The sequence below is a fragment of the Ranitomeya imitator genome, chromosome 6 (assembly GCF_032444005.1).
Source record: "Ranitomeya imitator isolate aRanImi1 chromosome 6, aRanImi1.pri, whole genome shotgun sequence".
In the NCBI taxonomy this organism is placed as follows: domain Eukaryota; kingdom Metazoa; phylum Chordata; class Amphibia; order Anura; family Dendrobatidae; genus Ranitomeya; species Ranitomeya imitator.
In genome coordinates, this window is record NC_091287.1 from 48,195,909 (window position 1) to 48,223,435 (window position 27,527).

General features: G+C 44.8%; 1 protein-coding gene across 4 annotated transcripts in view; it reads right to left on the reverse strand.

Moving 5' to 3' along the window:
- The window catches only part of MPP7 (MAGUK p55 scaffold protein 7), a 394,349-nt gene extending 367,400 nt beyond the window's left edge, over positions 1-26,949 (reverse strand). The window contains exon 1 of one of the 4 annotated variants that reach the window (XM_069729627.1): positions 26,828-26,949. The gene's annotated coding sequence lies outside the window, so the exon portion shown is untranslated. The remainder of the gene's footprint in view (positions 1-26,827) is intronic. The other 3 variants (XM_069729628.1, XM_069729630.1, XM_069729629.1) reach the window with 3 other exon arrangements.
- Between the last annotated feature and the right edge of the window lie 578 nt (positions 26,950-27,527).

The window sequence follows — 27,527 nt, forward strand, 5'->3', positions numbered from 1 at the left end:
AAGCGCTTTTTTTTGGACCATATGTGGATTTTTAACAACAAGTCTTCTTACAAATCATTGTCCACTCTGGTCCCGAGCAAGGAACACGGTTCATGAGTAAAATATTGGTAGGAGTTGGCGTTATGGCAGAACCCCTCCAACAAGGGTTCTTCCAAAGTCCCCTTTAGGCCATGTTCACACAGTGCATTTTTTTTCTGCGGAACCGCAGCGTTTTTGCCGCTGCGGTTCCGCAGCTGTTTTCCATGCAGGGTACAGTACACTGTACCCTATGGAAAACAGGAACCACTGTGCACATGATGCGGGAATCGGGAAAAAAAGCCGCGCTGAATAGCCGCGGTAAAAGAGAAGTACCATGTCACTTCTTTTTTCGGAGCCGCAGCAGTTCTGCACCCATAGACCTCCATTGTGAGGTCAAACCCGCAGTAAAACCCGCAGATCAAAAATATATCTGCGGGTTTTATTGCGGTTTGTGGTGCCGAACCGCTGCAGCAGGAAGTGCGGGGAAGCGGGCGGAAGTGCGTGGGCGGAGTGTGGCTGCCCCGATCCCACCCCCCCATGCTCCGATGCCCCCCCCCCCCATGCTCCGATGCCCCCCATCCGTGCTCCGATGCCCCCCCCCCGTGCCCTAATCTCCCCCCTTATACTTACCCGGCCTCCCGGTGTCCGTCCGGCCGTCTTCTCCCTGGGCGCCGCCATCTTGCAAAATGGCGGGCGCATGCACAGTGCGCCCGCCGAATCTGCCGGCCGGCAGATTCGTTCCAAAGTGCATTTTGATCACTGAGATATAACCTATCTCAGTGATCAAAATAAAAAAATAGTAAATGACACCCCCCCCCCCTTTGTCACCCCCATAGGTAGGGACAATAAAAAAAATTAAGAATTTTTTTTTTTTTTTTTTTTTTTTACCACTAAGGTTAGAATAGGGTTAGGGTTAGGGTTAGGGGTAGGGTTAGGGTTAGGGGTAGGGTTAGGGGTAGGGTTAGGGGTAGGGGTAGGGGTAGGGTTAGGGGTAGGGTTAGGGTATTTTCAGCCATTTTAACCCTAAAAAAACTTCCTAGAAAACACACAGAGTCTGCATAGAAAACTGCATAAAAAAAGGATCAAAAAACGCATCAAAAAACGCACCAAAAAAGCACAAAAAAAAGGACCTGCATTTTCTGCCAAGAGCTGCGGTTTCAGTCCTGAAAAAAAAGGATGGAAATCAGGAACGTGTGAACATACCCTTAAAGGCAATTGAACATGAGCCATGTCTCCAGATCTGCCCTGCACAATTTTTCCATCATGACATTGTTAAGTAAATTTCATACACTGATTTAATAATCTTCTCATGCGGCATCATCTCTTCAAACTACATCTTACGAGATCGATATGCCTTTGAATGGAGAGCACCGGGCCTGAAACCCAGCAAATCATCTGCTGCACTGGCATGTGAGCGGCAGACAGCGCCCAAGGCATCTCTCCGAAGAAAAACAATCAGCGAAGAGGAAATAATAAAACGGCGGTCCATCAAAGAGGAGAGGAGCACGGGACGGTGATGAGAATTTCACCACTCCTGCCCAGCCGTGATCATACTGCGAAAACATGAAACTATGAAAACGCTGCAAGGATGGGTTAAAGGGCAACTTTCCAATCACACGTAATGCAAGGATATCGATAGAGCCACGTTCTAAAAACAGATCACTGAGCACAATGGATTTACTATGTTTAAATGGGCTATCCATTTATCATTTCACACCACGGGCTCTGAAAAATGGTTAATAGCTGTTATAAAATGATTCACAGTTTTTCTAGCACATGTATCTTTTATAGGATCGATATGGACAAAACAAGTCTTCTTCCCCCTCTGGCAGCTGACAGATTAGCCGCTCCTTATATATATACTAGCTGAAGAGCCCGGCGTTGCCTGGGCATAGTAAATATCTGTGGTTAGTTATAGCACGTCACTTCTCTTATTTTCCCATCACGCCTCTCATTTTCCCCCTCACATCTTTAATTTTCCCCCTCACATCTCTCATTTTCGCCCTCACACCACTCATTTTCTCCCTCACTCCTCTCATTCCCCCCCTAACACTTGTCATTTCGACCTCACATCTGTCATTTTCCGATCACTACACTATTTTCCCTCACTCCTCTCATTTTGCACTCACACCTCTCATTTTCACCTCAGTATATACATGTTTGTCATCTCCCTTATATATAGTATACACCTGTATGTCATCTCCTGTATATAGTATATACCTGTATGTCATCTCCCCTGTATATAGTATATACCTGCTGTGTGTCATCTCCCCTGTATATAGTATATACCTGTATGTCATCTCCTCCTATATATAGTATATACCTGTATGTCATCTCCTATATATAGTATATACCAGTATGTCATCTCCTTCTATATATAGTATATACCTGTATGTCATCTCCTCCTGTATATAGTATATACCTGTGTGTCATCTCCTCCTGTATATAGTATATACAGTGGGGCAAAAAAGTATTTAGTCAGTCAGCAATAGTGCAAGTTCCAACACTTAAAAAGATGAGAGGCGTCTGTAATTTACATCATAGGTAGACCTCAACTATGGGAGACAAACTGAGAAAAAAAAATCCAGAAAATCACATTGTCTGTTTTTTTTAACATTTTATTTGCATATTATGGTGGAAAATAAGTATTTGGTCAGAAACAAAATTTCATCTCAATACTTTGTAATATATCCTTTGTTGGCAATGACAGAGTTCAAACGTTTTCTGTAAGTCTTCACAAGGTTGCCACACACTGTTGTTGGTATGTTGGCCCATTCCTCAATGCAGATCTCCTCTAGAGCAGTGATGTTTTTGGCTTTTCGCTTGGCAACACGGACTTTCAACTCCCTCCAAAGGTTTTCTATAGGGTTGAGATCTGGAGACTGGCTAGGCCACTCCAGGAGCTTGAAATGCTTCTTACGAAGCCACTCCTTCGTTGCTCTCGCGGTGTGCTTTGGATCATTGTCATGTTGAAAGACCCAGCCACGTTTCATCTTCAATGCCCTTGCTGATGGAAGGAGGTTTGCACTCAAAATCTCACGATACATGGCCCCATTCATTCTTTCATGTACCCGGATCAGTCGTCCTGGCCCCTTTGCAGAGAAACAGCCCCAAAGCATGATGTTTCCACCACCATGCTTTACAGTAGGTATGGTGTTTGATGGATGCACCTCAGTATTCTTTTTCCTCCAAACACGACAAGTTGTGTTTCTACCAAACAGTTCCAGTTTGGTTTCATCAGACCATAGGACATTCTCCCAAAACTCCTCTGGATCATCCAAATGCTCTCTAGCAAACTTCAGACGGGCCCGGACATGTACTGGCTTAAGCAGTGGGACACGTCTGGAACTGCAGGATCTGAGTCCATGGTGGCGTAGTGTGTTACTTGTGGTAGGCCTTGTTACATTGGTCCCAGCTCTCTGCAGTTCATTCACTAGGTCCCCCCGCGTGGTTCTGGGATTTTTGCTCACCGTTCTTGTGATCATTCTGACCCCACGGGGTGGGATTTTGCGTGGAGCCCCAGATCGAGGGAGATTATCAGTGGTCTTGTATGTCTTCCATTTTCTAATTATTGCTCCCACTGTTGATTTCTTCACTCCAAGCTGGTTGGCTATTGCAGATTCAGTCTTCCCAGCCTGGTGCAGGGCTACAATTTTGTTTCTGGTGTCCTTTGACAGCTCTTTGGTCTTCACCATAGTGGAGTTTGGAGTCAGACTGTTTGAGGGTGTGCACAGGTGTCTTTTTATACTGATAACAAGTTTAAACAGGTGCCATTACTACAGGTAATGAGTGGAGGAAAGAGGAGACTCTTAAAGAAGAAGTTACAGGTCTGTGAGAGCCAGAAATCTTGCTTGTTTGTTTCTGAACAAATACTTATTTTCCACCACAATATGCAAATAAAATGTTAAAAAAACAGACAATGTGATTTTATGGATTTTTTTTTCTCAGTTTGTCTCCCATAGTTGAGGTCTACCTATGATGTAAATTACAGACGCCGCTCATCTTTTTAAGTGGTGGAACTTGCACTATTGCTGACTGACTAAATACTTTTTTGCCCCACTGTACCTGTATGTCATCTCCTCCTATATATAGTATATACCTGTATGTCATCTCCTTCTATATATAGTATATACCTGTATGTCATCTCCTCCTGTATATAGTATATACCTGTGTGTCATCTCCCCTGTATATAGTATATATCTGTGTGTCATCTCCTCCTGTATATAGTATATACCTGTATGTCATCTTCTATATATAGCATATACCTGTGTGTCATCTCTCCTGTATATAGTATATATCTGTGTGTCATCTCCCCTGTATATAGTATATACCTGTGTGATCTCCTGTATTAGACCTAGTTAACACGTTATTTGCTCAGTATTTTTACCTCAGTATTTGTAAGATAAATTGGCAGCCTGATAAATCCCCAGCCAACAGGAAGCCCTCCCCCTGGCAGTATATATTAGCTCACACATACACATAATAGACAGGTCATGTGACTGAAAGCTGCCGTATTTCCTATATGGTACATTTGTTGCTCTTGTAGTTTGTCTGCTTATTAATCAGATTTTTATTTTTGAAGGATAATACCAGACTTGTGTGTGTTTTAGGGCGAGTTTCGTTTGTCAAGTTGTGTGTGTTGAGTTGTGTGTGGCGACATGCATGTAGCGACTTTTGTGAGATGAGTTTTGTGTGGCAACATGCGTGTAGCAACTTTTTGTGTGTCGAGTTGCATGTGATAGGTTAGTGTAGCAAGTTGTGTGCAGCAAGTTTTGCGCATGGCGAGTTTTGCGCGTGGTGAGTTTTATGTCTGGTGCCTTTTGAGTATGTGCAAGTTTTGTGTGAGGCAACTTTTGCATGTGTTGCAAATTTTGTGCATGTGGCAATTTTTCCGCATGTGCAAGTTTTGTGTGTGGCGAGTTTTCCATGAGGTGAGTTTTGCACTTGTGGCGAGTTTTGCGTGAGCCTATTTTTTGCATGTGGCAAGTTTTGCGTGTGGTGAGTTTTGAGTGGCGACTTTTGTGTTTCGACTTTTATGTGGCGAGGTTGGTGTATGTGTGGTGAAATGTGTGCTGAGGGTGATATGTGTTCAAGCACGTGGTAGTGTGTGGCGCATTTTGTGTGTGAGTTCATATCCCCGTGTGTGGTGAGTATGCCATGTCGGGGTCCCACCTTAGCAACTGTACGGTATATACTCTTTGGCGCCATCGCTCTCACTCTTTAAGTCCCCCTTGTTCACATCTGGCAGCTGTCAATTTGCCTCCAACACTTTTCCTTTCACTTTTCCCCATTATGTAGATAGGGGAAAAATAGTTTGGTGAATTGGAAAGCGCGGAGTTAAAATTTCACCTCACAACGTAGCCTATGACGCTCTCAGGGTCCAGACGTGTGACTGTGTAAAATTTTGTTTCTGTAGCTGCGACGCTTCCAACACTTTTCCTTTCACTTTTTTCCCCATTATGTAGATAGGGGCAAAATTGTTTGGTGAATTGGAAAGCGCAGGGTTAAAATTTCGCCTCACAATATAGCCTATGACGCTCTCGGGGTCCAGACGTGTGACTGCAAAATTTTGTGGCTGTAGCTGCGACGGTGCAGATGCCAATCCCAGACATACACACACACACACACACACACACACACACACACACACACACACACACACACACACACATTCAGCTTTATATAGTAGATATTTTTTTTTTAAACACATTTATGCTTTGTCTTTCCCCTCCCTTTTTGGAGGGCCTTGCACTGTCTTTTATATTAATAGTTTTTATGTTTAATAATAAAATAGGTTGTTTTGATATTTATCCTAGTTGGAATCTCTTCTTATGTAACAGCTACGGGCTGTATAAGATCATGTTGTGTTACAAATATTGAAGTGTCTAACATTCGTTACTGGACACAGGAGTAATTGCTCTGGATTCGTAACCAGGGAGCAATGTTCCCTTGGTAAAAACTATAAAAAGAAGCAAAAAATAAATGAGGTTTATATTTATGGAACCGTATGGTAAATTATGGGGAAAAAAAACCTGAACACTCAGATGGATCAGCAGGAATAAAATAAGAGCAAAAAGAGGCACTTTAAAAAAAAAAAAAAAATCAGATCATTGTTATTGAAAAAGGGGGCACTTTTTGACTTCATGACAGGTACTTTTTAAAGGGTTATTTCCCGCTCACTAATGATGGCATATTGCAAAGATATTTCCATATTACGCTTCTTTATTCTCTGGATCATGGAGGTCACAGACTTCAGACACCCAGAAATCAGATCCTAGAGGTATACTATTGTCACGTAGTGACAAGGGACTGTGGGCACCTACCTGGAACTAGGGGCACCTGTCCCCCCTGGATTACCCCGGATGGCGGAGACGGCAGGGTCCGGTACCTAACTATGCTGCTAACTTAACCCTTATCTGATCCCTTCCCAACTCAAGGAGGTGAGGGGCTCAAGTGTATAAGAAAACACTATCCAGACAGACAAGGGAAAAAGACAGGGATAAAGGAAAACTATAATCATACAAATACACTCCCAAAACAGGGGAATTTATAGGAAGGCAAAAGCAAATGTAAGAGCATGAACATGCAAACTCCAGGCAGCAATCTCCAGAAAAACTCTCCAAACACTGATATTCACCACCAAACCCCCAGAGGGGAGTGGCCAACTCAGAACAGCTGAGACAATTCAGGATGGATAGCTCCAGGAGATCAAATGAACCGATTAACCCTTGCCATGACAGTAAGGAAACCTGCACTGTTTAATAAGATGGTGAAGCAGTTCTAATAAGTGCAGGAGCTCGTGTAACCCGACACCACAATCCTCTGGTCCCTCTCTGTCCTTGTATCCCTGTGATAGCTGTAGTTTAGCAAATATCATCAGATCAGCATTAGACCGTCCACATTAGACAGCGATGGGCAGAATGCACATTTTGCCCACATCCATGTACAACCTCCACATAGACATTCATGCTTGGCTCCGCAGAGCAGCTTGAAGATGATCTGCACTGGGATAAGACATTAAATATGAAATATTAAGGCATGTGCACAAGTTTAGTATTTGCAGATTTTCCTGTTGTGCTGGCAAGAAAAATGCTGCATAAAATCCAGGCATTTTTTCTGTGTTTTTCTTCTTTATTTATTTAAATGGATGAAAAAAAGCTGAAAGAAATTCTGCAAGGAAAACAAATAAGCAACGTGCCCATGAGATTTCAGATATCTCATTCACTTTGCTGCTACAGTAAAATGCTGCATTTTTTTTCCACTGCAAAAACACAACGTGTGAACAAGACCTGAGTCAATTTTAGAAGGTACAGAATTAACATGAGAAAAAAAAAACACTACAAGGCTATGTGCACACGTTGTGGATTTTGCTGCGGATCTGCAGCTGCGGGTCCACAGCAGTTTTCCATGCGTTTACAGTACAATGTAAACCTAAGGATAACGCAATCTGCAGTGCCGATGCTGCGGAAAAAAATGCTGCGGGTTACATTCCGCAGCTTGTCAATTCTTTGTGCGGATTCCGCAGCGGTTTACACCTGCTCCATAATAGGAATCTGCAGGTGTAAAACCGCAGGTGGAATCCGCACAAAATCCGCAAAAAAAAAAATCAGCGGTAAAACGCAGAGCCTTTTACCTGCGAATTTATCAAATCCGCTGCGGAAAAATCTGCAGAGCTAAAAAATACATGTGCACATAGCCTTAGAGGGGTCGTCCTCTATTGTGAGCATAGTAACAGCTGTCCTATTAAAGGGGCCGTGCGCCTTCAGATGCTTTATATTCACTCTGGACAAATGGTCATTTAGGCTCAATACAAAACAAAAAACAAATTCATTTTTGTGTGTCACTGTTCGGCTGGTAGACTACATCCTAATCCTGCAGAAATACAAGCCAGAAGAATAACTTTAATGAACTAAACTCTGCAAGTTAGAAAGGTCCCGTGACCCCCATAGATCAGCAGTAATCTGGGGAAATCTGGCAGCAAGCGCTCAAGTTCCCAGCAGCACCAACACAGGAAAAAGGGACTACATGGTGCGCAATCAAATCAACTCTTGTCCTCTTTACATACTACTATGGAAAGTTGGGTAATGGCCACATGGCCGACTACAAACATGGGAAGACCTTACCAATACAGCAAGGTAAAGAAACACCGGGAGGAAGCAAAGCACCAGAGCAGTGACTGGTTATCAGGTTTTTTAATCACGTTTTCCCCTTTTTGCAGCCATTCTTTTTCCAATCTTGGAAACTTAAATACATTACCTTAACGGGGAAATACAAGCCGTTGGTGTTCTTGTATATAGAACTTACAATCTAATTAAGTCCTGTGATCACAGCAGCATAGGCAGCATTTCAAAGAGTTAAGAACGTAAGAATAATGTAAAGGGAGGTTATTAATGTGGCCAAAAGTGATGTAAAAAAAAAAAAAAACACACAATCACCTACAGCCTCTTTCCATATTGCTGCTTGTAAAGTAGCAGAATTGTAGAAATGGAGCTGCAGGGATTCATCTGTTTCAGACTCGGGACCGGAGGGCATATAGGAGATGAGTTGTACATACGCCAGTCCTTTCAAGAAAAGTTTTCAGCAGACTCATTATCACCAGAGGCCTGATTTCAATTACAGGTTACAGTTGATAACACAAGATCCACCTATCACAATTGGCGATGTCACAGATGCCCCTGCTCCCTTCCCAATTACATTGGTAAATGGTCATTAAACACTTCAATTTAAAAGATATGGATGAGATCTGACTATCGTGGCTATGTACAGGTGTTGTTTCCTGAAACAAAAGTAAATTAGAGGCTAAATAAAAAAAATCTCCAGTTGCCAGTGAGAAAATTGCAAGATTTCTACTTTATATTTATTTCTTTCTTTTAAAAGTGCCCCAACTCAAAAAAAAAATTAACACAAAAATCTCATTAGTCAGAAAAGTGTAAGAGCCATACAACTGTGAGTAGGTGTACCCAGTCAGAAAAGAGTAAGAGCCATACAACTGTGAGTAGGTGTACCCAGTCAGAAAAGAGTAAGAGCCATACAACTGTGAGTAGGTGTACCCAGTCAGAAAAAAGAGCCATACAACTGTGAGTAGGTGTACCCAGTCAGAAAAGAGTAAAAGCCATACAACTGTGAGTAGGTGTACCCAGTCAGAAAAAAGAGCCATACAACTGTGAGTAGGTGTACCCAGTCAGAAAAGAGTAAAAGCCATACAACTGTGAGTAGGTGTACCCAGTCAGAAAAAAGAGCCATACAACTGTGAGTAGGTGTACCCAGTCAGAAAAGAGTAAAAGCCATACAACTGTGAGTAGGTGTACCCAGTCAGAAAAGAGTAAGAGCCATACAACTGTGAGTAGGTGTTCCCAGTCAGAAAAGAGTAAAAGCCATACAACTGTGAGTAGGTGTACCCAGTCAGAAAAGAGTAAAAGCCATACAACTGTGAGTAGGTGTACCCAGTCAGAAAAGAGTAAAGGTACTGTCACACTAGACGATATCGCTAGCGATCCGTGACGTTGCAGCGTCCTCGCTAGCGATATCGTCCAGTGTGACAGGCAGCAGCGATCAGGCCCCTGCTGTGCTGTCGCTGGTCGGGGAAGAAAGTCCAGAACTTTATTTCGTCGCTGGACTCCCCGCAGACATCGCTGAATCGGCGTGTGTGACACCGATTCAGCGATGTCTTCACTGGTAACCAGGGTAAACATCGGGTAACTAAGCGCAGGGCCGCGCTTAGTAACCCGCTGTTTACCCTGGTTACCAGCGTAAAAAAACAAACAGTACATACTTACATTCAGCTGTCTGTCCCTTGCCGTCTGGTTCCTGCCTTGACTGCTGGCCGTAGTGAAAGCAGAGCACAGCCACAGCGGTGAGTCACCGCTGTGTGACTCACCGCTGTGCTGTGCTTTCACTTTCACTTTACGGCCAGCAGTCAGTGCAGGGACCAGACGGCAAGGGACAGACAGCTGAATGTAAGTATGTACTGTTTGTTTTTTTACGCTGGTAACCAGGGTAAACATCGGGTTACTAAGCGCGGCCCTGCGCTTAGTTACCTGATGTTTACCCTGGTTACCGGGGACCTCGGGATCGTTGGTCGCTGGAGAGCTGTCTGTGTGACAGCTCTCCAGCGACCAAACAGCGACGCTGCAGCGATCCGGATCGTTGTCGGTATCGCTGCAGCGTCGCTAAGTGTGACGGTACCTTAAGAGCCATACAACTGTGAGTAGGTGTACCCAGTCAGAAAAGAGTAAAAGCCATACAACTGTGAGTAGGTGTACCCAGTCAGAAAAAAGAGCCATACAACTGTGAGTAGGTGTACCCAGTCAGAAAAGAGTAAGAGCCATACAACTGTGAGTAGATGTACCCAGTCAGGATGGACCCTAACTTCAGTCTCACTAGGCCTCACATTAGACGGAGGGCATAATATGTTCCTTATGGCAAATTCAGATGTCCATACAAATCGGTTCAAGATCAGACGGTAATGCATGACCTGGCCAAGGATCTCCTAACCAAAGAGAGACGGCTCTAAAGAAATATTTAAAGGATGTCTAAAATGTGTCCTTACTGTGTTTTCACCTGCCTGTCAAAAGCCAAAATGTCAAATGTTGATCTGCATAAGATGACTGAATGGGCAAACACATGGCAAATGAGATGTAATATAGATAAATGTAGAGTAATGCACCTAGGACGGAATAATCCTATTGCTGCATATACATTAAATGGGAGTATACTTAGGACTACAGAACAGGAGAAGGACTTGAGTATTCTGGTTACAAGTAAGCTGAGCAGTAGTACTCAATGTCAGGCAGCAGCTGGAAAAGAAAACAAGATTTTAGGATGTATAAAAAGAGATCAAATCTTGCGATCCCAATGTATTATTACCCCTTTATAAGTCACTGGTGAGGCCACATCTAGAATATAGAATTCAGTTATGGGCTCCACTTTTAGATTATTGCTATGATGAGAGGTTGGAAAAGTTGGGCTTTTTTAGTTAAGAAAAAACATGCCTCAGAGGGGATCTCATTTACATGTATAAATATTTGTGTTGCCAGTACAAAAGACTGGCAAATGACATTCCTTCCACGAACCGAACTAAGGACCAGGCGGCACTAGGCAAAGGTGGAAGAACGGTGATTCCAACAGCTAAATAGGAAAGGGTTCTTTACAGTTAGAGCAGTCAGAATGTGGAATGCCGACCTTAGGAGGTAGTAATGGCCGACATTATAACAGCTTTTATAACAGGACCGAATGATTCCCTCGATATACAGTGGGGCAAAAAAGTATCTAATCAGTCAGCAATAGTGCAAGTTCCACCACTTAAAAAGATGAGAGGCGTCTGCAATTTACATCATAGGTAGACCTCAACTATGGGAGACAAACTGAGAAAAAAAAATCCAGAAAATCACATTGTCTGTTTTTTTATCATTTTTTTTGCATATTATGGTGGAAAATAAGTATTTGGTCAGAAACAAACAATCAAGATTTCTGGCTCTCACAGACCTGTAACTTCTTCTTTAAGAGTCTCCTCTTTCCTCCACTCATTACCTGTAGTAATGGCACCTGTTTAAACTTGTTATCAGTATAAAAAGACACCTGTGCACACCCTCAAACAGTCTGACTCCAAACTCCACTATGGTGAAGACCAAAGAGCTGTCAAAGGACACCAGAAACAAAATTGTAGCCCTGCACCAGGCTGGGAAGACTGAATCTGCAATAGGCAAGCAGCTTGGAGTGAAGAAATCAACAGTGGGAGCAATAATTAGAAAATGGAAGACATACAAGACCACTGATAATCTCCCTCGATCTGGGGCTCCACGCAAAATCCCACCCCGTGGGGTCAGAATGATCACAAGAACGGTGAGCAAAAATCCCAGAACCACGCGGGGGGACCTAGTGAATGAACTGCAGAGAGCTGGGACCAATGTAACAAGGCCTACCATAAGTAACACACTACGCCACCATGGACTCAGATCCTGCAGTGCCAGACGTGTCCCACTGCATAAGCCAGTACATGTCCGGGCCCATCTGACGTTTGCTAGAGAGCATTTGGATGATCCAGAGGAGTTTTGGGAGAATGTCCTATGGTCTGATGAAACCAAACTGGAACTGTTTGGTAGAAACACAACTTGTCGTGTTTGGAGGAAAAAGAATACTGAGTTGCATCCATCAAACACCATACCTACTGTAAAGCATGGTGGTGGAAACATCATGCTTTGGGGCTGTTTCTCTGCAAAGGGGCCAGGACGACTGATCCGGGTACATGAAAGAATTAATGGGGCCATGTATCGTGAGATTTTGAGTGCAAACCTCCTTCCATCAGCAAGGGCATTGAAGATGAAACGTGGCTGGGTCTTTCAACATGACAATGATCCAAAGCACACCGCGAGAGCAACGAAGGAGTGGCTTCGTAAGAAGCATTTCAAGGTCCTGGAGTGGCCTAGCCAGTCTCCAGATCTCAACCCTATAGAAAACCTTTGGAGGGAGTTGAAAGTCTGTGTTGCCAAGCGAAAAGCCAAAAACATCACTGCTCTAGAGGAGATCTGCATGGAGGAATGGGCCAACATACCAACAACAGTGTGTGGCAACCTTGTGAAGACTTACAGAAAACGTTTGACCTCTGTCATTGCCAACAAAGGATATATTACAAAGTATTGAGATGAAATTTTGTTTCTGACCAAATACTTATTTTCCACAATATGCAAATAAAATGATAAAAAAACAAACAATGTGATTTTCTGGATTTTTTTTCTCAGTTTGTCTCCCATAGTTGAGGTCTACCTATGATGTAAATTACAGACGCCTCTCATCTTTTTAAGTGGTGGAACTTGCACTATTGCTGACTGACTAAATACTTTTTTGCCCCACTGTACATAACATTGTGGGTTATAGTTAAATTAGTGGCAAAATGTACAATTGGTGGAGGAAGGTTGAACTTTATGGACCTATGAACCCTATGTGTTTTACATGTATTACCACCATTTTCTCACTGCAGGGTATCTAGTGATTCTAGGCTAGATTTGTCTATGTCTTCTGTGTGAATGTGCACCTACACAGAACACTCATATCAACAGGTGTTCTGCCCCAAGTTTCCGGTTTTGCTTTAATGTTATTGTACATGAGGACCTATGGTCCATTTCACATGGCGTTTCTGCAATGCATCCGGTCGTTCCATATGGATAAAAAAAAAAAAAAAAAAAAATGGGATCCAGAGTTACAAAATTTAATTTCCGCTATCGACATCATTAAAGGCCATGCAACTTTTCTGCTTTAAAGAGGTGCAAAAAAAAAAAAAAAATCAGACAAAAAAATAATAGTTAAAGAAAAAACAAAACGCACATGAAGAATATGGAGCCTTATAGGGAGCATATATCCGTACCCCTCCATTGATGATGACAATAAGGTTTCAGGTAGGAAGGACGCCGTGCTGAAGAGCCTGTTCACACTACATCTCATGGCATGAGCAGGGTGCACTGTGCAGAACACGGGTAATGCAGCCAGATAAAGCAATAGATCATAACCCGATGGAGCAGCAACAACAACGTCTGATCACGGCACAATTGTTACCTTAACGTTTGCTTAAGAAAACAATGGAAACCCGGCTCCCAGTATGGAGCTCTTCCTGCAGCGATCACAGCGGGGTCCCGGTATCAGCGGCGGATCAGCTAATAGCTGCACTTTTTATTTATTTATGAATGGAAGGTTGGCACGGCCCAGAAAACATGAGCTCATCTGGCACAACAGGAGCTACTGCGCAGGGGAACAGCAACTAATGGGTTCATTATGTGCACACAACAAATGGCAGCGCCGCTGCCCACGTATGTGCCTGCCAAGGAAAACACATTAATATTGGATGTCTCTGCTGATACCGCCCTACACAGGACTCAGGCACAACATGGGATTTAGGACGGTTTAACACTTCCAACATTCAAGAGTTTGGACCACAAGGTCAGGAGCGGCCGGCGGACCTCAACTCAACAGCCCTATAGAAGTCAGGTCAGCATACCCACGGCCGGTCCAGGACATCGCAGTCCATGCTGCTTGGCCCATGAAGTAGGGAAGTATGAAATCAGAATTATTGAGTCTTCGTTTGTGGCAACACTCACAGAAATGTTCTGTCCAAAATTAGAAAAACGTGGCAATTCTTCCAAAAAATAGTGCCACACCAGTCTCCAGGTAGTGTGTGGTATTGCAGTTCACTTCAATAGAGCTACTAGGATAGGTGTGGTGCTGATTTTGGGGGGAAAAAAAATAGCTACACTTTTCTATTTCTGGAGGACCCCTTTAAGCTGGCCATACTCACATGAATACTGGTTAAGACCACCGACTTCAGCAGGACCAGGTAATGTGTGTGAGGGTAGCCCAACTTTCCTCCAATGGCAGACTTGTGAGAAGGGGGGGTATGAGGATCAGGTAGTTGTTCCTCAACTGGGAGATGAGCTATAACCTGCCTTCTTCCTATTGGGAACACATGTATGCTCAGCCGAGCCGAGTGTGCACGTGTATGAAGAAACTGACATAGCTGTCGGTCAAGCAACTTTGAACAACAGTAATCTAACATGAGAGGCAACCTTAGACTCCGACTACTTCCATCAGAGACATACAGTTAGGGCCAGAAATATTTGGACAGTGACACAATTTTCGCGAGTTGGGCTCTGCATGCCACCACATTGGATTTGAAAAGAAACCTCTACAACAGAATTCAAGTGCAGATTGTAACGTTTAATTTGAAGGGTTGAACAAAAATATCTGATAGAAAATGTAGGAATTGTACACATTTCTTTACAAACACTCCACATTTTAGGAGGTCAAAAGTAATTGGACAAATAAACATAACCCAAACAAAATATTTTTATTTTCAATATTTTGTTGCAAATCCTTTGGAGGCAATCACTGCCTTAAGTCTGGAACCCATGGACATCACCAAACGCAGGGTTTCCTCCTTCTTAATGCTTTGCCAGGCCTTTACAGCCGCAGCCTTCAGGTCTTGCTTGTTTGTGGGTCTTTCCGTCTTAAGTCTGGATTTGAGCAAGTGAAATGCATGCTCAATTGGGTTTAGATCTGGAGATTGACTTGGCCATTGCAGAATGTTCCACTTTTTGGCACTCATGAACTCCTGGGTAGCTTTGGCTGTATGCTTGGGGTCATTGTCCATCTGTACTATGAAGCGCCGTCCAATCAACTTTGCAGCATTTGGCTGAATCTGGGCTGAAAGTATATCCCGGTACACTTCAGAATTCATCCGGCTACTCTTGTCTGCTCTTATGTCATCAATAAACACAAGTGACCCAGTGCCATTGAAAGCCATGCATGCCCATGCCATCACGTTGCCTCCACCATGTTTTGCAGTGGATGTGGTGTGCCTTGGATCATGTGCCGTTCCCTTTCTTCTCCAAACTTTTTTCTTCCCATCATTCTGGTACAGGTTGATCTTTGTCTCATCTGTCCATAGAATACTTTTCCAGAACTGAGCTGGCTTCTTGAGGTGTTTTTCTGCAAATTTAACTCTGGCCTGTCTATTTTTGGTATTGATGAATGGTTTGCATCTAGATGTGAACCCTTTGTATTTACTGTCATGGAGTCTTCTCTTTACTGTTGACTTAGAGACAGATACACCTACTTCACTGAGAGTGTTCTGGACTTCAGTTGATGTTGTGAACGGGTTCTTCTTCACCAAATTAAGTATGCGGCGATCATCCACCACTGTTGTCATCCGTGGACGCCCAGGCCTTTTTGAGTTCCCAAGCTCACCAGTCAATTCCTTTTTTCTCAGAATGTACCCAACTGTTGATTTTGCTACTCCAAGCATGTCTGCTATCTCTCTGATGGATTTTTTCTTTTTTTTCAGCCTCAGGATGTTCTGCTTCACCTCAATTGAGAGTTCCTTTGACCGCATGTTGTCTGCTCACAGCAACAGCTTCCAAATGCAAAACCACACACCTGGAATCCACCCCTGACCTTTTAACTACTTCATTGATTACAGGTTAACGAGGGAGACGCCTTCAGAGTTAATTGCAGCCCTTAGAGTCCATTGTCCAATTACTTTTGGTCCCTTGAAAAAGAGGACGCTATGCATTACAGAGCTATGATTCCTAAACCCTTTCTCCGATTTGGATGTGGAAACTATCATATTGCAGCTGGGAGTGTGCACTTTCAGCCCATATTATATATATAATTGTATTTCTGAACATGTTTTTGTAAACAGCTAAAATAACAAAACTTGTGTCACTGTCCAAATATTTCTGGCCCTAACTGTATGTCAGGAGGGTTCCTCGATCTATACCCTAGACAGAAACTACCATGTACGTCACCATTTGATTGGTTTCTATTGTGAAACATATAATGCAAACTTGATTATGATTTTGGAATATAAGCGTGGGGACTTCCATTTTGGCATATACACCAGTAACGTGGGGACCGGGATTTTGGCATATACGCCCAGAATGTGGGGACCTCGATTTTGGAATATACTTTGGGGACCTGGATTTTTAATATACGCCCAGAAGGTGGGGACCTCAATTTTGACATATACTCTGGGGACCTGGATTTTGACATATACTCCCGGAATGTTGGGATTTCGATTTTGGCATATACGCCCAGAACATGGGGACCTCGATTTTGGAATATACTCTGGGGACCTGGATTTGGCATATACTCCCGGAACTTGGGGACTTGATTTTGGCATATACTCTGGGGACCTGGATTTTGGCATACACACCCAGAACGTGGAGACCTGGATTTTAGCATATACTCTGGGGACCTGGATTTTGGCATATACGCCAGGAACGTGGGGACCTCGATTTTGGCATATACACCTGTACATGGGAACCTCTGGATAAATTGGCTCACACACTAGGAAGCTTTAACCTCCCTTGAGGATGTGATATCACATGTGATATAGGCTCCAATAATGACCAATTAAGGCTAGTTTCACACCTCTCTCCCCTTGATAAAGCGATCAGCGAAACGCGCGTCGGGGTTTCAGTGACGGAGGACAGGCGGACGATATGGGTATGTGTTTAGTGACCTTACTTTGCATGAATCTTTGCACTTTGCACTTGTAAGGCTAACTATGATTGGGCTTCTTGTGCCCATCAATATGTATATGCCTCACACATTACTCCAGAGCCTGAGTATATTTCCTCTATCCTGTCTGTGCATCTGGCTTGAGTAAGAATCCTTCCTCTGATATTTGTGTTTTTAACCATAGTATTTGTATTATATGTAACTTAAAATTTGTTATCCCTTTACCTTCTCTGTTTGAGTGGTGTGTTAAGGTATTTTTTATACCTGGCTTTTTGGTTTAGTGTTCATACACACACCCCTTTCATGCTACGTGGGATTTCTTTTCACGGTGAAGGAACCCTATTATTAGCATAGATATGCTTTTGGATATCTGTTTGTATAAAGCTGCGTCCTACGCTGGTCGCCGCATCGTTAAAACGACGCATGCGGAAGCATCCGCATACAGCCGCACGACCTGCGTACCTAATGTTAAAGATAGGTACGCAGGCCACATGCGGGCTGCATGCAGAAGTAGGCGGAGATAGCGGAGGTGGTGTGGCTGAGGGCGGGGCAGCCCTCCGCAGATCATAAAACCGCTAGTGTGAAACCGGCCTTATATTCGTAGTATTTCGGCATTAGTGGGGTTGTTGTAATCTATGGGTCAAAGGCCAGATGGGCTAGAAGATTATTCCCTCTTCACATATAAGAAAAATGCTTGAATGGGCAGTATGACGTGGTACTAGAGGTATGTTCACATGTGATGGTTTTTGCAGGGTTCTTGCTTTTTTATAAGCAGTGTAGTTGGTGCAGAAAATATGCAGCAATTTTCAGTACCCATATACTCAATGAAATTTCTGAATCTCACGCACACGCCAAATTTTTTTCCTTGTGCTCTTTCAGCCCTGCTGAAAATTTGCCAAGATGCAGCGAATCAATTCATGGAGTATAAAAAAAAAAGAACAAATACATATGCGTATTGTACGCAGCATGAGAACAAGGCCCTAGTTACCCATACAATAAACCCTAAATCCTGGAGCATGCAGCAGACATTACTACCCTGCACCAGATCGGCCAGCCACCTGCACACATTCAAAACCACCACCGCTAACAGGGTGGCACTGGTTCCAGGCGCACAGATCTCACTATAGAGGCTGAAGCACATTTCAAGGACGCAGTAGAGAGGAAAGCAACAATCCCGCAGGGTGTAATCATAATGTCGGCTTCTTAGTCCCCGGAAAAAGACAAGTCACACATAAAACAGAGCGTTATGTAATCTACATAATGTCTACATCCCCAGCAAATACATAAAGCGCTCAAAAGAGTGACAAATGACAGGCCTGGAGCTGGGAGACTGACGGCCGCTGGTGCATATAAATACAGCTGGTAAATACGCCAGGCTTTCCCAAGAGAGGAGAGGTCATCCCCAGAGCAGAGAGGAGAGGCAGGTGCACCGCAGATCAGAAGCACATCATCTACATGAAAGGACGGCTGGGAAGAATAGATTTATTACTCCTATTTTGTTCCCTCACACAAGGGTGTAGCTGCTGAACAACTTCCTAAAATATTACCTTTCAATAATTTACCGTATATGATGATTGCAATGCAAACTGTCATAAGAAAAAAAAAAAAAGCTAACAAGAGCCGAACCTATTAGGAATGATTTCCTCCACTATTTTTTCTTTGCCTGCTGTACGATGCATAGCACACGGACCCATGGCGGTCACATTTCTCATTTTTTACTTTGACAGATAAAATAAAGTCTCAGTGCATGTCCCATTCTAGTACATTTTTGCTGATCAATCTCACCCATTTAAGCCCATAAGGGAGAGAAAATAAAAAATGGCTAGCGTATGGAAGCCAACAGTGTGCGCAACTTAGTGAAAAAAAACGATAGCAAACAAGAATCGGATACAGTCCTGTTAAAGCCACAGGTTTCCTGTAAAAATAATACATATAAAGAAACCTATATCACAATACTAGCCCCCCAGAGATCAGTCATACAAGTCACCGCTGGGCCCATTAGAAAGCCCATAGGGTCATCACCCAGCTGCTCAGAAACCCAACAAGGCATATTAGTCTATACTGTACCCTCTGCTCCTACGCCTGTGTGTTATCCAGACTTGGCGTTCAAGTCTGCCATCACTTTACGTGACTGCAGACTTGTGAACCCTCACAGTGTGCAATCATTATTTTCCGGTGACAGGAGCGGATGGTTATGCAATTTGCATACTTCCAGCTACATTCCTACTAGACTGTATCCGGCCTTGACCAATTCACTTGCATTGAGCGAGGCTGCACGTGTCTAGTCGGTATGTAACCGCATGTATGCAAATCACAAACTTGTGGTCACGCACTTGCCTGTTGCCTCCAGAGAATCCTGACAATGCGCACTGAGGATTCACAGGTTTGCAGTCACATAGGGTCAGGGTGACTGCAGACTTGAGACCCAAGGTTGAACAACCCTTTTAAAAAAAAGTTCTATCATGCTGTTGCTGCAGGGTGTCACCATTTTTTTTTAGCCAAAAGCCCTGCAAAAATGTTACAAATCTATTAAGAGCTGCTGGTTCTGAGACTTTTTTTTTGCTCCCCTCAATGTTAGAGATAGCAGAAGGAAGGCCATAGACAAAACTGCATTGGAAAAAAAGAAAGTATCTCCAGGAGAGCACAGAAAACAGGTTACAATAAGGAAAGAGCAGTATGAGAGATCTGTATAGATATACACAGAGCTCACATCCAGCCTATATTCCTGTGAGGGACACTCCCACAGGAGAAAAGAAACCAGAACCTTGGATCAGGCTACAAACTGCTTGTCAGGAGGCCAGAAAGTAAATGAAGTAATGAAGATTGCAAACTGAAACATAGTGCAATTTTATTTAAGGGAGCCAGACAGGCCCCCCAAAGCTTTTAATCAGTGCCCATGACCTTTCAGTCTATTATTCAAGTATTCCAGTACTTATATTGTTTTATAAAACTGCCTATATATGAATGAAATCATCTCGTATACATCACCTCGCTGTACTCTCATAAACAATAAGTAGACCGGCGAGGCGCTTACTCACTGAGTCAGGTTGAGAAGCTGCAGTCACTCCCTTTGGATATGATTGGACAGTCCCCGCTGGCAACATCTGCACAGTTAACACTCTTTACAGCATTTTTTGGACCTTTTTTTTTTCTGCACCACCCAAAAAAACTAGCATGAAATATGATTACCGGTACGTATTAAAGTGTATAACAGTGCATTTTGATATTTCGATACGTCTAAAATGCGTGTGTTTCATGTCGGCACCGTTAAAAGCTATTATGGAAAAGAAAAAGAAAAAAAAAATGGAAACGTTTTTTAAAATAAAAAAAAATATAGATGGATGGACGTGTATAAAATTCAGACTGATGTACAGTAATAAACGTACAGCACCGGCTTCTGACGTATAAGGTCCTACACATTCTTCATACGTCTGCAGACGGTCAGATGTGAACCTGGCCTCATAGGACTGATCAGATAAAGGCCATCAGTGCAGAAAGTGTTGGGGCCTGGCAGGCTACAGATCCAATAACATATGTAAAGGTCACATTTCCCATGTTAGAGGTGGCCGCCCGGAGTATTTGCGGTTATCTCCGGGGCTTTCAGATTTCGAATACTGGAAAGTCCAAAGAACAAACTCTCATCCCAGCACAGACAATGAGACCTGAGCGCAGAGGGAGCGCGGACCGGGCGCACACATCACCTACAGCGCAGCCCCCAAAGGTGATCTCACATTTTATGGATCCAGTCGTAATCTACGCACACGTAGTTTTTTTTTTTTTTTAATTCAAAATTTATATGTCAGAAGTCAAAGAATAAAGGACGGATATTCTGTGCAGGATTATGTTCCCTTGGAATCAGCACTAAAAAGTGGCCTATTAGGCTACGTTCAGACTAGCGTTGTGCTAGTGTGCGTCGGGTTAGCGTCGAGCGACGCACGCGTCATGCGCCCCTATGTTTAACATGGGGGACGCATGCGTTTTTGTTTGTTGCGTTTTGCGACGCATGCGTCTTTTTTGCCGCAAGCGTTGGACCAAGAAAACGCAACAAGTTGCATTTTTCTTGCGTCCGATTTTCGGCAAAAAACGACGCACGCGTCGCAAAACGCAGCGGCGCACAACGCTAGTCTGAACATAGCCTTAGTGACACCGAACTGAAATGGAATTAACCCTTCCAGCATGGCAGTAATTGAGAGATTCACCAGCAGATTTCCATTATATCGGCTGTGTAGGAAGCGTCTGATTATCATTTATTACATAGTGCCATCATAATCCGTCATCTCTGTCCCCATTGGGGCTCACAATCTACATTCTCTATCAATATGTCTGTGGAGTTTGGGAGCAATCTCCTGCTATCACAGGGAGAACATACAAACTCTTCTCTGATGTTACCCTTAGGGTATGTGCACACGATGCAGATTTAGTGCAGAATTGGTGCAGAACTGCACTGTGATTACAGTACAATGTAAATCAATGTGAAAAAAAAAAAGCTGTGCACATGGTGCAGAAAAATCTGCGCAAAAACGCTGCAGATTTCAAAGAAGTGCACGTCACTTCTTTTGTGCAGTTCTGCAGGGTTTCTGCAGCAGTTTTTCCTGCACCATGTGCACAGCTTTTTTTTTCACATCGATTTACATTGTACTGCACAGAAACTGCACAGAAACTGCACAGAAACTGCACAGAAACTGCACAGAAACTGCACAGAAACTGCAGATGAAAATTCTGCAGCACATTTCCTACGTGTGCTGAACCCCCTCAGCTGCAAAGCACCAGTCCTTACCACTGAGCCATCATACAGTTCTAACCACTGATCCACCCCGTCTTATGTTCTGTGCATCCTACAAAGCCAAGTAATTAATAGATTTAGGGCCTATTCGTTCCATTTATATCTGACCCATTAGAACCTATAAGTTCAGGCAATGAACTAACCATAGCTGATATTTATCCACCTCCCTATACACATGCACACTCACATGGAATGAGCATGCGTGTGTTTTTCAGTAGGAAGACTGGAGTTGGAGAACTATACTATGTGGGCAGCTTATCTCCCAGGGAACAAGAGAATAGGGCAGTTAACATTGCTTTTTGGGGGGTTTTTTGTTTGCAATGTTTCTATTTGCAGTCCGGTTGCTCATTTTCTCGCTTTCACCACCTCTAGCTCTCCTTTTACATGCACCACTCCAGGCCACATCTGCTTCCGAGTCCCGACTATGCCGCCTACATTTTTTAGCCAGCGCTCGCTGCTAACCATCCAAAATCTCTTTACTCTTTTATATGTCATCCATCCAACACTAGCAATGCATAGTGAAGCATTGCATAGGCACAAGAGGGGGTCTCGTCTACTAATGGGGGAGGTCACCCAACATGCGCCAGATCGCTCATGCGTCCTCTATGAGAAAGCAGCTGGCTCCAGTGGTCCTTCTTGTCCCCTCGACAGATGAAGTCGGGAGATCCCCATACACATTAGCTGTAGTCCCACGTGTACGGAGCCTTTACTGCCCAATCCTTATCTCAGACCATTGGGGGAGTCGGGAAACCTCTGGGGTCCATACACATTAGATGGCCGGCCACTCACCTTATTATCAGCCAGTTTGACCACTAACGTGTATGGCCAGCTTTAATATACACATAGTCCTGTTGACGTCTTCATAAAGACCACACCCAGTTGGATAATAAGACTGGATTTACATTCAGGGAAGGTGGTGGGGATCTCAGTGATGGCAAGTCGCAGGAAGAAAAGAAAAACAAGGGCTGATTCATGAGAACAGCGGCATTTACCATACACCAGGAACGAGGGCTCTACGCCATGCCAGGGGAAGCCCGCACCGCTGCCAAACACAATGGGGCGGTGCTCAGAGGACGCACCAAAATGACAACGGGCGACTGCACCCATCACCGAAGGACCGAAATGTCAGGATGGTAGGAGCACATGTAGTGAGGCAGCAGGCACGAGTGTAGGTCTATGAGCCGGCCGAACCAGGTCAGGAACGAAAGAGACAAAATCCCATACACATACACTGGTGGCCACACAGACGAGCCAACTAGTCACCCGGAACCAGTGCAAATCCATAAACCGGTCACTGAATATATGGAACAATATACAATTTGTAGATTGTGAGCCCTCGCGGGCAGGGTCCTCGCTCCTCCTGTACCAGCTGTGACTTGTATTGTTCAAGATTATTGTACCTGTTTTTATTATGTACACCCCTCCTCACATGTAAAGCGCCATGGAATAAATGGCACTATAATAATAAATAATAATAATAATAAGTATCTGCAGAGGTAACACTGTGTGCGGCGGCCATTGTGCCCCGCGTGATACTGTACACAGACAGCAACAGATCTACGGATCTGTAGAAAACTTTACAAGACACTGTACACCGTCACCATCATCGGCAGCAGCGGTCACCGGCCAGGAGAGATGTGTTCTGGCCGCCATGATGTGAACAGACGATGCAGAATCAGAGGTAGATTCATCACTGCAAAAGGACAAAGTCACAGAGACACGAACAACTAGTGCACAGGACAAGCAGCGAGCGCCACACTGTCAGCTCACCCCTATCATATCACAGGACTGTACCACACCGGGGACCTACAGCAGGACAGACAGAGCACAGAGAATAATACTGCACAGGGGTAACCAGGTAACTGTACCGCACACAGGACAGCGAGGTCTGCAGGTAACACTGCGCACAGGACAAGCATCGAGCGCCACACTGTGTGATCACACCTATCATATCACAGGACTGTACCACACCGGGGACCTACAGCAGGACAGACAGAGCACAGAGAATAATACTGCACAGGGGTAACCAGGTAACTGTACCGCACACAGGACAGCGAGGTCTGCAGGTAACACAGCGCACAGGACAAGCATCGAGCGCCACACTGTCAGCTCACCCCTATCATATCACAGGACTGTACCACACCGGGGACCTACAGCAGGACAGAGCGAACACAGAGAAAATAATACTGCACAGGGGTAACCAGGTAACTGTACCGCACACAGGACAGCGAGGTCTGCAGGTAACACTGTGCACAGGACAAGCAGCGAGCGCCACACTGTGTGCTCACCCCTATCATATCACAGGACTGTACCACACCGGGGACCTACAGCAGGACAGAGCGAGCACAGAGAATAATACTGCACAGGGGTAACCAGGTAACTGTACCGCACACATGACAGCGAGGTCTGCAGGTAACACTGTGCACAGGACAAGCAGCGAGCGCCACACTGTGTGCTCACCCCTATCATATCACAGGACTGTACCACACCGGGGACCTACAGCAGGACAGAGCGAGCACAGAGAAAATAATACTGCACAGGGGTAACCAGGTAACTGTACCGCACACAGGACAGTGAAGTCTGCGGGTAACACTGTGCACAGGACAAGCTGTGAGCCCCATACTGTGTGCTCACCCCTATCACATCACAGGACTGTACCACACCGGCAACCTACAGCAGGACAGAGCGAGCACAGCGAAAATAATACTGCACAAGTGTAACCAGGTAACTGTACCGCACACATGACAGCGAGGTCTGCGGGTAACACTGTGCACAAGGCTACACAAATAACACCGCACAGGTGAGAATGGGAGGACATGTATCAGTGCAGGGTCAGCACATACCCTGTGTGGTGTGTGCTAGTATCATATGGATAGTGTATTGTGTGTATCATATGTGTAGTGTTATATGTATTTATGCTGCTCCAGTGTACTGATATGTATGTGTGGTCCCTTGTGCTGATATCATGTGTACTGTTGTATGATGTTTATTTGATGCTACAGTGTAATAGTATCATGTGTAGTGTAATATGTGTAGAATTATACGAATGTGTGCTGCTACAGTGTGCTAGTATCATATGTATAGTGTCTCATTTGTGTAGTGTTAGGCTATGTGCACACGTTCAGGAATTCATGCAGAAAATTCCTGAGAATTCCGGACATTTTCTGCATGAAAACCGCATGCGTTTTTGCCGCGGTTTTGACGCGTTTTTGCCGCGGTTTTTTCCGGACACTTCCCAATGCATTTTGGAGTGGGAAATCCGCAAAAAAAAACGCAAAAAGATAGAGCATGTCCATATTTTGTGCGGTATGCGTTTTTTTTGCGGAAAAAAACGCATCATGTGCACAAAACATCCGGAATTCATTCTAAATGATGGGATGCTTATTGTATGCGGTTTTTTTGCGGTTTTATAGCGTTTTTATCGGGAAAACCGCAAAAAAACCGCAATGTGTGAACACAGCCTTATATGGATTGCTCTAGTGTACTGATGTATATGTGCTGCCATCATATGTGTAGTGTTCTGTTTGTGTTATTTGTGGTGCTCTCGTGTACTTGTGTGTATGAGCGGTCCCGTGCTGATATCATGTGTGTAGTGTTCTGGTACTGATGTGATGTGTGTATCAGTACATACATCAGAGTATAGGACAGCACATATAACACTACACAAATTACACATGTGCTGTCCTATACTGTGATGTATGTACTGATACACACATCACATCAGTATCAGAACACTACACACATGATATCAGCACGGGACAAGTACACTAGAGCACCACAAATAACACAAACAGAACACTACACATATGATGGCAGCACATATACATCAGTACACTAGAGCAGTCCATATAACACTACACATAACACACACTATCCATATGACACCAGCACAGGACAGCACACATAACACTACACGTAACACACACTATCCATATGACACCAGGACAGCACACACAACACTACACATAACGCACACACACACACACAAACCCTACACATATGATGGCAGCACATATACATCAGTACACTAGAGCAGTCCATATAACACTACACATAACACACACTATCCATATGACACCAGCACAGGACAGCACACATAACACTACACATAACACACACTATCCATATGACACCAGCACAGGACAGCACACATAACACTACACATAACACACACTATCCATATGACACCAGCACAGGACAGCACACATAACACTACACATAACACACACTATCCATATGACACCAGCACAGGACAGCACACATAACACTACACATAACACACACTATCCATATGACACCAGCACAGGACAGCACACATAACACTACACATAACACACACTATCCATATGACACCAGCACAGGACAGCACACATAACACTACACATAACACACACTATCCATATGACACCAGGACAGCACACATAACACTACACATAACACACACTATCCATATGACACCAGGACAGCACACACAACACTACACATAACGCACACACACACACACACAAACCCTACACATATGATGGCAGCACATATACATCAGTACACTAGAGCAGTCCATATAACACTACACATTGAGACACTAGCACACTGCAGCAGCACACACAACACACACACTATCCATATGACACCAGCACAGGGCAGCACACATAACACTACACATAACACACACACTATCCATATGACACCAGCACAGGGCAGCACACATAACACTACACATAACACACACACTATCCACATGCCAGCAGCACACACAGCCCCCTGCCCATGATGTGCGCACACGGTAACAGCAGACAATGTCCCCATCCGCCGGTACAGCCGGTGTCTCAGCCCCGGGCAGCAGGCGGACGCAGGGTGACACATGTGCGCGCCCCGCCGATCTGCTGACATGCAGTGAACCCGATCTCCTGCCTGCTCTCTCACCTCCATCCCCGGAGCCAGGAACCTGTCACCGCCTCGGGCGCCCCGCCTCCCCCGCACAGCCGGGCACACAGGAGCCTCCTCCCGGTAGTCACTTACCGGAGCGCAGAGTCCGCCGAGCGCTGTGCGCGCAACACAATCCCGGATCCCGCAGCGCAGAGAGCGGGCGGCACCAGGACCCGCGGCGTCACTCCCTCCTCTCCCGATACCACGCCCATCCCAGGATAGGCACCGCCCAGGCCCGGACACGCCCACACCATGTACAAACGGTGACGTCAGTGCCCCAGTAGCGCGCTGGTCCCTCAGGTGGTGCACCAGCTCTGCACCTGTCCGCGCCTCCAGTGTCCGCGCCGCTGAGGAGAGGCGGAGGTGACGGGCTACCCTGCGGACAGTGCCACCCTGCGGACAATGCCATGCCACCCTGCGGACAGTGCCACCCTGCGTACAATGTTACCCTGCGGACAGTGCCACCCTGCGAATAATGCCACCCTGCGGACAGTGCCACCCTGAGAATAATGCCACCCTGCGTACAATGTTACCCTGCGAACAATGTTACCCTGCGGACAATGCCACCCTGCGGACAATGCCACCCTGCGGACAATGTTACCCTGCGGACAGTGCCACCCTGCGGACAATGTTACCCTGCGGACAATGCCACCCTGCGTACAGTGCCACCCTGCGGACAGTGCCACCCTGCGGACAGTGCCACCCTGCGGACAATGTTACCCTGCGGACAATGCCACCCTGCGGACAGTGCCACCCTGCGGACAGTGCCACCCTGCGTACAATGTTACCCTGC